Genomic DNA, 10999 nt, shown 5'->3' with positions numbered 1-10999 from the left:
TATTTCCCATCATTACACCGTGAGTTCCCATGTCCAAGGTTTGGCAATTACATCCAGCTGAACAGGGCTTGGAACAGTATGTACAAAAACAAAGTTGCTGGAAAAGCTCAGCAGGTCTGGCAGCATCCGTGGAGGAGAAAACAGAGTTAACGTTTTGGGTCCGGTGACCCTTCCTCAGTTCTTTTTACGAAGCAGTTGGTCAATTGGCTCAATGTTTTATTTTGTGGCTCGGTGTCAATTTTGTTTTGAAGTATGCTTATGAAGTGTCTTCAGTCATGTTGGGGAGGTAATTGCCTAGCGGTATTATCGCTAGACTGTTGATCCAGAGCTGCAGACAACGTCCTCGGGACCTGGGTTCAAATCCCGCCATGGCAGATGGTGGAAATTGCATTCAATAAATATCTGGAATTAACAATCTAATGTAACGACTGTGAATCCATTGTCAATTGTCAGGGAAAAACCCATCTGGTTCACTAATGTCCTTTAGGGAAGGAAACTGCCATCCTCACCTGGTCTGGCCTACATGTGATTCCAGAAACACAGCAATGTGGTTGACTCTTAAGTGCACTCTGGGCAATTAGGGATGGACAATGAATGCTGCCTGGCCAGCAATGCCCTTGTCCTGTGAATGAATTTAAAAAAAAATTTATGATGCTATATAATCAAGTGGTTGTTTTGAGCAGAGAATGCTACACTGATTTGGACTAGTCTTTCGTGAAATATGAAGGAAGGCTCCTGTTCCATGTGACCGATGCCACACACAGGCAGTGGGTGGAGGTACTCTAGCTTTCAGAAGGATGTGGTGCATTTGCAGCTGCTCCCTCAGGTCCCAATGATTATAGCTGACTAAATAGATCGTAGAATCCCTACAGTGTGGAAACAGGCCCTCCAGCCCAACAAGTCCACATCAACCCTCAGAGCACCCACCCCAACAACTCACCTAATCTACACATCCCTGAACACTGGGCAATTTAGCATGGCCAATCCACCCAGCCTGCACATCTTTGTACTGTGAGAGGAAACCAGAGCACCCGGTGGAAACTCATGCAGACACAGGGAGAATGTGCAAACTCCACACAGACAGTCGCCCAAGGGTGGAATTGAACCCGGGTCCCTAGCGCTGGGAGGCAGCAGTGCTAACCACTGAGCCACTGTGCCACCCCAAATATAGTTGTGTTTGTTACTATTGTGCAATAAACCTCCTGTTAAGCAAGAACAGGTTCTCACCTATTGTTACTCTATGGTGGATGTATCCTCCCATATTAATCAGTAGGGAGGAGAAAGGAAGATTGATGGTAGTGAACTACCTCCAAGGGTATGCACTCTGACCCATACAATTGGAGCAAGGTTCCAGGAATGGTCATCTGGCTAAAGATAACATGTTTGCAGTGGTGCAGATCTGACCCTCACTGCAAGGAGAAGAAACGTAGTAGATCGAGCATAAAATAAATTTCCAGCAATTGAGTTTATTACTTTAAGGGCATGATCTCTGTAAGAAGACACAGCCAGCAGCTGAAGCATGATAACTGACAGTGAAAGCAGGAAAAAGGCCGGCTCAGCACTCATAGTCACAGAGCTGTGCAGCATGGAAACAGACCCTTCGGTTCAACTTGTCCATGCCAACCAGATATCCTAAATTAATCTTGTCCCATTTGCTAGCATTTGTGAGCATTTGGCCCAAATCCCTCTAAACCCTTTCTGTTTATAAGCCCAACCAGATGCCTTTTAAATGTTGTAATTGTACCCACCTCCACCACCTCCTCTGGCAGCTCATTCCATACACGCACCACCCTCTGCGTGAAAAAATTACCCGTCATGTCATTTTTAAATCTTTCCCCTCTCACCTTAAACCCAAGCCCTCTAGTTTTGGACTCCCCTACCCTCGGGAACAGACCTTAGCTATTTGCCCTGTCCGTGCCCCTCGTGATTTTATAAACTTCTGTAAGGTCACCCCTCAACCATAGACTCTCCAGAGAAAAACTCTGAACACAAATCTTCATTAGAACCTTGTAAAGAAGTGCCAAAGCAAGATTATAGGGTGGAAAACATAGAGAAATCCTCCACAATTAGAAATATAGAGACCTTAGCAGAGGAAGCTCTGTAAAGAACAAGTGAAGGCCCCAGGAGGTGAAATTAAACATCGCTATGAGAAACTTAATGACAAATGGTGCAGAGAGCAAGGAGTGAACGCAGGCAGGTGTAAAAGAGAGTTCACACCTCTTAAAACAAACACGGACATGAGGCAACGTATAACTGCAAGGTACAGAGCTAGGACCAGAAAAAGAAATTTAGACAAGGACTATAGAATCAAGGAGAGTAAGCCTCAAAATTTATTTGTTAAAAACAAGCAAATTTAAAGAAATCTAGTGAAAGGCTCAAGCAGAAGAAGAAAAGCCATGAAAAATTCAGTGTTTAAAAGGACCAGGTCACTCAATGACTAAGGCTTGATTTCTAATGGAAGACACATAAAGGCTGCAGCTAGACACCTTTATTTAAATATTTGTCTACACGAAAAGACTTTGTGTTTTCATAGAATAATAGAAGCCCTACAGTGTGGAAGCAGGCTGTTCGGCCTATTGAGAACACATTGACCCTGTGAAAAGCATCTCACCCGCCCTATGCCTGTAACTCTGCGTTTCCCATGGCTAATCCACCTAGCCGCATATGCCTGTACACAATGGGCAATTTCCTGTGGCCAACGCACCCAACCTCCACATCTCTGGGCTGTGGGAGGAAACCGGAGCACCTGAAGGAAACCCACACAGACACAGGGAGAGCGTGCAAACTCCACACAGATAGTCACCCAAGGGTGGGATCAAACCCGGGTCCCTGGCGCTGTGAGGCAGCAGTGCTGACCACTGAGCCACCGTGCCACCCCAATGAGCCATGAAAGGCACTGAAACATCCATTTTAATAGAGAAGTGAGAAAACTGTATCTAACTGCTTGTAACAACTGGTAGCCACCATCTTGATTGTTAAAAAAAGGGCAGGAAAATCCTAAAAAAGGTGAAAAAATAGTAATCAACAGCACAGAGATACAGTGTTATGAAGAAACCGATTTTAAAGTGCCAAAGAACAATAAATCCTTACAGCACAACAAATTTAAAACAATATTGAAATGATACAGATTTGAAATACCTTTACAAGAATAAAATTAATTAGTAGATTAATAAGAAGTGGAAAGAGAGAATACTTCCTGGCCAATTCAAGTTCAGAGGTGAACCATGTAGAGCAGGGGATTGGACTTCATGAAGGTGACAGTTTTTTTAAGATACAGCATCGTCTCAATCCCTCAACATCAAACACTAAATGGAAAACTGGTACAGAGTTACAAAGCTGCAGGTGAAGGAGCAGGGAAGATCTCAGCCTCGGTGTGATCCCACCCTCGGGCGACTGTCTGTGTGGAGTTTGCACATTCTCCCCGTGTCTGTGTGTGTTTCCTCTGGGTGCTCCAGTTTCAAAAGCTCCATATGGTACAACAATCTTCTTGAGGAAAGATCAATGAAGGCATTTGTCGGGGAAATAAGTAATCCCTAAGGAGAAGGTGTATCTGTACCAGCTGATGATTGAGAGCAGACTGACAGAACAGTATTTGTTGGGTTGTGTATAGTAACGTCGGAGCGGGAATAGGCCACTTGACCTCTCGAACTTGCTTTACCAGACAGCCAATGACTGATCTTTTACTTCAATGCGATTTTCACTGACTGTCCCCATTCCCCTTGAGGTCTTTAATATTGAAATTACTGCACAAAGGTCGGTTTCCAACTCCAAGTCACCCTTTATTTACATGTGCACAGTACACTGGCTGTGGCCAGATAGCTCGAAGTCAGTCCCTGAAGTCAGGAGACTCTCTGAATCTCCGGTATATATCTGTCAGCCATGGCTCTCTAGCACAGGTTATCAACCCCAATCAAGGATCTCCTAGTCAGTAAGATTCACCTGGTCCCAATCACCACAAATATCTAGAAATCCATTAAACTCTGTCTTGAGTATACTTATTGACTCAGTCTCCAAAGCCCACTGAGGTAGAGAATTCTAAAGATTCACTGTCCTTTTGAGTGAAGAAATTCCTCCTTATCACAGTCCTAAGCGTTTTTGTGGAGAAGACACACATGGGCAATTTTCCACATTGTTAGTTGGATGTCAGTCTCCTAGCTTTACTGGAACAACTTGGCTGAAGGCCTGTCTAATTCTGGAGCACTGATCGTCAGTATGTTAGCTTTTCTCAGGGCCTATTTCTTTTACAGTATCCAGTGTCTACTGCTTTTTGTTGATATGATGTGAAGTGAATCAAATGGCTAAAGTCAGACATGTACAACACTTGAGAACACCCATGGAAGCTCAAATGGATCCTTCACTCAAACGCTTCTGACCACTGTTTGTTATAAATGTGAGATGCTTGACTCCCTCATCAGTAAGAATGTCAAAAGTCACATGACACTAGGTTATAGTCCAACAGATTTATTTGAAATCACACGCTTTCGGAGCGCTGCCCTTTTGTCAGGTGAAGTGTGATTTTTTTTTGAGCGTGGCTGATGAATCTGGAGTTGACGCGCCTCAGATGGCTTGAACATACATGTCGAGCCTAGGGCAGCAGCCTTGCCCAGGGGTCCAATTCAACTCTTTCTTCTTTGGTTGCTGCACTGAAGATCTCCCTATTGACTATTCTGGTTCACTGGTTGTCTCATTGGGCTCGCTGCTGACATCTTGGGGTTTGTGGAAGAATTCCTGCAGCCTCATTCGCCTGATAAATTCCTCTGTGTCTGCCATGAGACCAATGGGGTCTATTTTGGTGGTGGGGCAGAAATTGAGCCCTCAGCTGAGAACTTTGATTTCATCTGGTTGATGGGTGTGGTTAGACAAGTTGATGATGGATTTCCCTGTGGTAGTACCGGTTTCAACCGTGGTGTCTGGGGAGACTTGGTTACTGCTGGTGGTGATGCCATATTTGTCCAGTTTCCTGTTCTTGGTGTGCATGGAGGTGGTGTAGTTCTGTTGCTTCGTCTGCTTGGCTAGTCCACTGTATTCTGAGTGCAAGCTGAGAACATGAACTCAGTCTTCACCTGACAAAGCGGCAGCACTCCGAAAGCTTGTGTTTTCAAATAAACCTGTTGGACTATAACCTGGTGTCGTGTGACTTATGACCTTGTCCACCCCAGTCCAACATCGGCACCTCCACATCGTCATTGAGAATGGCAATGTTTGTGGGAGCTGCTACTTTACTCTGATGTTTAATTGTCCACCATGGTTCATGACAGGATGTGGAAGAACTGCAGAGCTTAGATCTGATCCATTGGTTATTGGAGCACTTAGCTCAGTCCTATCTCATTCACCTTTTCCCAATTTAACATGCAAGCTATCCTTTATAGATTTACCAAGCTGGCATTAATTTTTAGGTATGCCCTGGTGCTGCTGCTGCTGGTATTCTCTACTGCTCTGTTCTTTGCACTGTTGATGGTCATGGAAGGGTGGGAGATATGCCATCAATTTCAGGTAGTGATTGAATAAAATTCGGCTGCTGAGGTTGATGGACCACTGTGCCTCATGGATATCCAGTTTTTGAGGAGCTAGATGTGTTCTGAATCTATCTTGGCATGGTGGTCCTTCCACATGTAAAGATGGGACCTTAGCAGGTATTATATGGTGGCTGTACCTGTGTTCCATGAAAGGGAGATTGGTGAGGACAAGGTCTTGTAGATTTTCCATCTTAGTTCACCCCTCATCACCTGTCACGATGTCCTTCAAGATTTGACCAGCTTGATCGGTAATGACATCACTGAGCCTCTCACAGTGGTGGACTTTGAAGTCTCCCACCTGAGAACATTCTGTCTCTTGCCACCATTGCTGCCTTTTCCAAATGATAGTACAGTACTGAGTCAATAGCTAAGGCAGGGCAGACAGTGTTCATGTCCATGTTTTACCTGATGTCATGAAACCATTTGGGGTTTAAGAGTCAGTGTTGAGGACTCCCAGGATAATTCCATCTGACTGCATGCCACTGTGTCATCACCTCTGGCAACTTGCATGTGCGACATGATCTCTCACACCTTGGAGACACTTGTTCATGAGAGAAGCAAATGGTGACATCATCAGAGGGCTGGCATGTACCTCATGCCCATCATCTAAGGCACACGGAAGGATGCCAGCAGCAGTGATGTGTTCAGAACAAAGGACCCTGGACTCGGAACATTAACTCAGCTTTTCTTTTCACAGATGCTGCCAGACCTGCTGAGTTTCTCCAGGAGTTTCTGCTTTTGTTTCAGACCTTCAGCATCCGCAGCTGTTTGTTTTAATTTAGTGATGTGTTGCTGTTCATTTGAAGATTCATATCACTGCAGAATTGACAGAGATAGAAACTTGTGTAAGGAGCGAATGTAACTTTTTTTTTCTCTTGGAAAGCTCCTTTGCTTTAAAATGTACTGTTAAGCTGTACCTTGCTTGAGAGTGGTTTACTTCACAGGAACACATATTTCAGCAAGTGTTTCCACTTCTTTCTACTTTGACAATCCTTTTCATTCAGACTCACCAGAACTCATTGTTAAGTTGATGAATTCTGTCCTTATGCTGTTGAGTGAAGACTTAGAAAATTCTGTTGAAATCACATAAACTGGTGCACCAAAGTGTGTTCTTGCATTATCGTGTCTTTAAAAATAGTCTTATGTCAAATTCTTAATTGTGAAAGATTAAAAGAACACAGGATACTTTTTTCCAGAATTATTTCAAATTCAAAATATAAAACAGCTTGAAATTGGCAAAAAAAATCCATTCATTGATGTCCATGTATAATACAATACAATACAAATATCCCTGTAATTTAATCTCTTTTTTTCTTTTGTTTTTCTATTTTGTGAAGTCTTTCATTCATATTCAAGTATTTGCCTCTAGATGGTAGTTCAGTAGTTAATACTGCAGCCTCAGAGCACCAGGGACCTGGGTTTGATTCCAGCCATGGGCAACTGTCTGTGTGGAGTTTGCACGTTCTCCCAGTGTCTGCGTGGGTTTTCTCTGGGTGCTCCAGTTTCCTCCCACAGTCCAAAGCTGTACAGGTTAGGTGGGTTGGACATGCTAAATTGCCCGTAGTGTGCAGGCTAGGTGGATTAGCCACAGGAAATGCAGGGTTACAGGGATTGGGTCTGGGTGGGATGCCCTTCAGAGGGTCAGTGTGAAATTGATGGGCTGAATGGCCTTCTTCCACACTGTAGGAATTCTATGAATGCCTAAGCTTTGTGGAGCAAATTATTCCAAAAGCTTTTTACAATATTATTATACAGTATTATGATGAATCTACTACGTCAATCTTAACCTATGTGCATCTTAATTTTTGTCTAGAAAGAAACAAAGTGAAGTTTTTGAGTCAAATGTGATGCTTCCCATGTTTTTTATTCTCCCTTCAGCACTTTCAGTTTTTATTTCAGTATTTCAGCATCTACTGTTGCTTTAAGTCTTAAGATTTATTGTTTCTCTTTCATTTAGTTTTATGTGATCTAGCCAACAAAAAAAAACATGCATTTGTATGATGTTGTTCATAACTACTAAACACCTCAGAGTACTTGACAGTCAGTGAAGAACATTTGAAGTGTAGTCACTGTTGTAATGTAGGAAAAGAGATTACTAAATCAGAAAACAATTTTTGATCATTTATCCACCAAGTATATACTGAAAACTTTTTTATATATAGGACATTTCCTGGATGTGTCATGTCTACTTCCAGTAACACTTTAGCGATAAAATTATTTTAACTTTTTATCATTCACATGGTCAAGTTATTACTGTTCACATTAATGCTCAGCAGAAAATCAAGTGCAAAATTAAAATCAGTTGCAAACTTTAGTTGATAGGCGGAATCCAAAAAAATGTACCCCCAAATTTATTTATTGATTTTAATTTTACGCATTTATTTCAAAAGTGTTACTGCAGCACAAACCTTTCAAGATTCCATTATTAATGGTTTATGGAAATTTTAATTAACTGGAAACTTACAAACAGCCTGAAAATAAGTTCTCTAAATTAAGTGTGACTGATGCTTTCAAACAGCCAAAGCAGTTCTGTGGCTGAGTTGCTTTGTTGGCCGCAAGGGAATCCACAGAATGCTTAGGGGTGCACTTTGAAAGACATGATTTTAAGTAATCTATGTTGTGCTCCAGTGTACCTCGCTTCCTTCCCATTTAAGTTTGAGTTCTGCCCTACAGAGGCAATATTGTCCCAGTTTGTTCTTGACTCTGGAATAACATGTACAAGCAGAGCAGTGTATAATATTGTTTTATCGTGCTCCCTCTGTAGTTATTACTTCCTGGGGTAGTACAGAAGAGGGGCAGGTTGGCAGCAAGGGCAAAAGGTTAGCTTTCAGTGGGCCCCTCCTTACTGATGCCTCGTCCCTTGATCATTGTACGGTTCAACAAGAAACTTCACCACATTCCATGACCAAATTAGATAAACTTGGCATTGTAGAATTCCATCCTAAGAGTCTCTGCCTTGCAACCAATATTTCTGCCAAAAACAACCCTAAAACAACATCTTCAAATTTGAATAAAAACAAATTGCTGCAGAAACTGGCAGCATCTGTGGAGAGAGAAACAGCTAATGTTTCAAGTCCAATATGACTCTTCTTTGGAGCTAGTCCACTTCTGAGTCTTTGGCAGATCTTCTGAATTTGTCCAGCATGTTGTTCCTGTTTTGGATCTCCAGCATCTTCAATATTTTGCTTTTATCTTCAACCATGCCTTTGACCACTTTTCAAAACTCTTTCCCAAGTGTTGCTTCATATTTTCCTTAGTTTGTTTTTGTCATGAGTAGTCTTTGGATATTGACGATTTCAAAGATGAAAGCTGTTGCTCATCCTTGGGGGGAAGTAGGTATTGATGGGTGACAGTGTCTTCATCAATTCGGATGACATTAGAGTCCTCTGATTATTTCTGAGAAATATTGAATGACTCTGAAATTATAGTTTGATGCATTTGGAATCAAGTGTATGTCTTCAAAATCTTAAACAATGCCCCAAAATTGCCTGAAAAAAACCATCAATGTGCGATTATTGGGTGGGTCTGGTTAAGATGTTCTTCAGACAGTGGGTATGGACTCGATGGACCAATAGGCCTCTTTCCACACTGTAGGGATTCTCTGACTCTATGATTTTAGCTCTCACTGTTCGTGACCCCAGCAGAACTTCCTACATAAAATACTCCTTGTATTACAAGTGAAGAAACATTGCCAATACCTGCTGCTTAAGTTGCAATATTGTCTTGTTCTACCCTGTCAGCGTAAGTACAGTATTTCTGTTCACATCATGAGCAAGGCTATCGGATGTTAGTTATCCCCAAAAAATTGATTAAATTGTGAAATGTGATCCCAAGACGTTGTAAAGAATCCTGGATTCTCATAAACTCATTTACGTTGACTACCAGCCAAAAGTAAAGTAAATGGGTTGGGACAAATCACGGTCAGCAGTGTTCCTGGTGTACTTTTCCATGTTACTGTTTTAACCCCACTGATACCAGGAGGTATTGGAGAGACTCATCAGAGTTTAAATGCCAGAGTGTATTCATGTTATCCAGATTTTCTTTCGGGTTGCATTGAGGCTGTTATTTGCTTACAAATACCATGAGCAGGTTCTGGGAGTCTTGGACAGATGAGGACTGGACACCATGCCAGTGTAAATGATGGCTATTTATTACCTATTTACGATTGGCACAGTAGCATGGTACAGCAAGACTTTATTTGGGCCACCTTTCATTGAGTCCTTGTGGCTTGTGATCTGATAAAAGTAATATTGCAGTCTAGCTAATATCATAGATCTATTAACCATGTGATTAAAGCAGCCAGGGCCAAGGCTGTCAGAAAAAACCTAGCAACAGACAAGATCATGGATATAAAATATTAGGTAAGTTTCTTTTTTAACTCGAACTCCACTGCCTGCAAATGAAATTTACACTCTGCTACTGAAACTTCATGCTTTCTCTGTTCAAGACTCACATTGAGTTCCTGATCATCTTAGCATATTCCTTAATGTTAGGTCCGCTCCCTCCCTTAGTTTTCTGATGGTAATCTCTTGCAGCCCAAAGTTCCACTCCCAGCTCCTGGCCTTTGTCTGCTAGGTTTGGCTGTGATTCATCTTTCTGTCCTTGTGAAGTGGAGCTGATAGCTAAGTTGGTTTAGAGTGCACACTGGAATACCATGAGCAATTCCTACCTTTCATAACTTATAGTGTGTGATGCTTTCAGCCTTGAGTTAAAATCTGAGAACTCTGTCACTATAAAACATGGCCCGACATGGGTCTTTCTAATAGTTGTTATTGTTCTTTGATGTTTTCTGCTTTGCTGATTGGATTATTGACTAAACTAAAAGTAACAAAGAAAGAACTAATGACACATGATGTGAGAATAATTTTCTAAAATGATTCAAGGTACAGGCTGAACTGTAAAGAAAAAGGCTTCAGATATCTGATCCTTGAGCATTGCTGAGCAAAGATGTTTTTTGAAGCTTTTTTTCAGAACACTTTAGAAAAATACAAACTTACAGGGAAAACCAACCTTTATACTGCAAGAGAGAAGAGCACTGATTGATTGGCAAGTGGAATCTTATTGATAGAGGTGTTGTCATGGAGATTGCACCCATTAATGCTGATTGACAGTTAACAGCCAGGCTTTGTTTAAATTTTGAACCACGTAGGTTGACTGTTTGATCAGGGCATTGCCCTAATAAATGAACCAGCAAATGGCTGTCACTTATTTTTGATGAGTTGAAACTCTGACTGCAAAGAACAGGGCACTGCATATTAATAGATGTAGTTTTCTGTACATGCGAGGATTTCACTCTGTGAGCCCAATCCTAAATTGTTGTCAGCATAATTCCTGTTGTCCTGCCCCTTGCATTTTAGAAAAGGTACTGATGATTTCAAGACAAGCAGTTTCAAGAAAAGATTTTTTTTATTTTTAAATAAGGTGCAGGGCTGGATGAACACAGCAGGCCAAGCAGCATCATAGGAGCAGAGAGGCTGACGTTT

At 41.8% G+C, this 10999-nt stretch overlaps 1 protein-coding gene across 3 annotated transcripts in view; it reads left to right on the top strand.

Annotated features, from left to right (window-relative positions):
• The window catches only part of slc12a2 (solute carrier family 12 member 2), a 254349-nt gene that overhangs the window by 41833 nt on the left and 201517 nt on the right, over positions 1-10999 (top strand). The gene's annotated exons all lie outside the window — the stretch shown is intronic.

Source organism: Rhincodon typus, chromosome 3 (genome assembly GCF_021869965.1).
Source record: "Rhincodon typus isolate 14 chromosome 3, sRhiTyp1.1, whole genome shotgun sequence".
NCBI classification, from domain to species: Eukaryota; Metazoa; Chordata; class Chondrichthyes; order Orectolobiformes; family Rhincodontidae; genus Rhincodon; species Rhincodon typus.
Note: the sequence above shows the minus strand (reverse complement) of the source record. Positions and strands in the feature narration are given on the sequence as shown.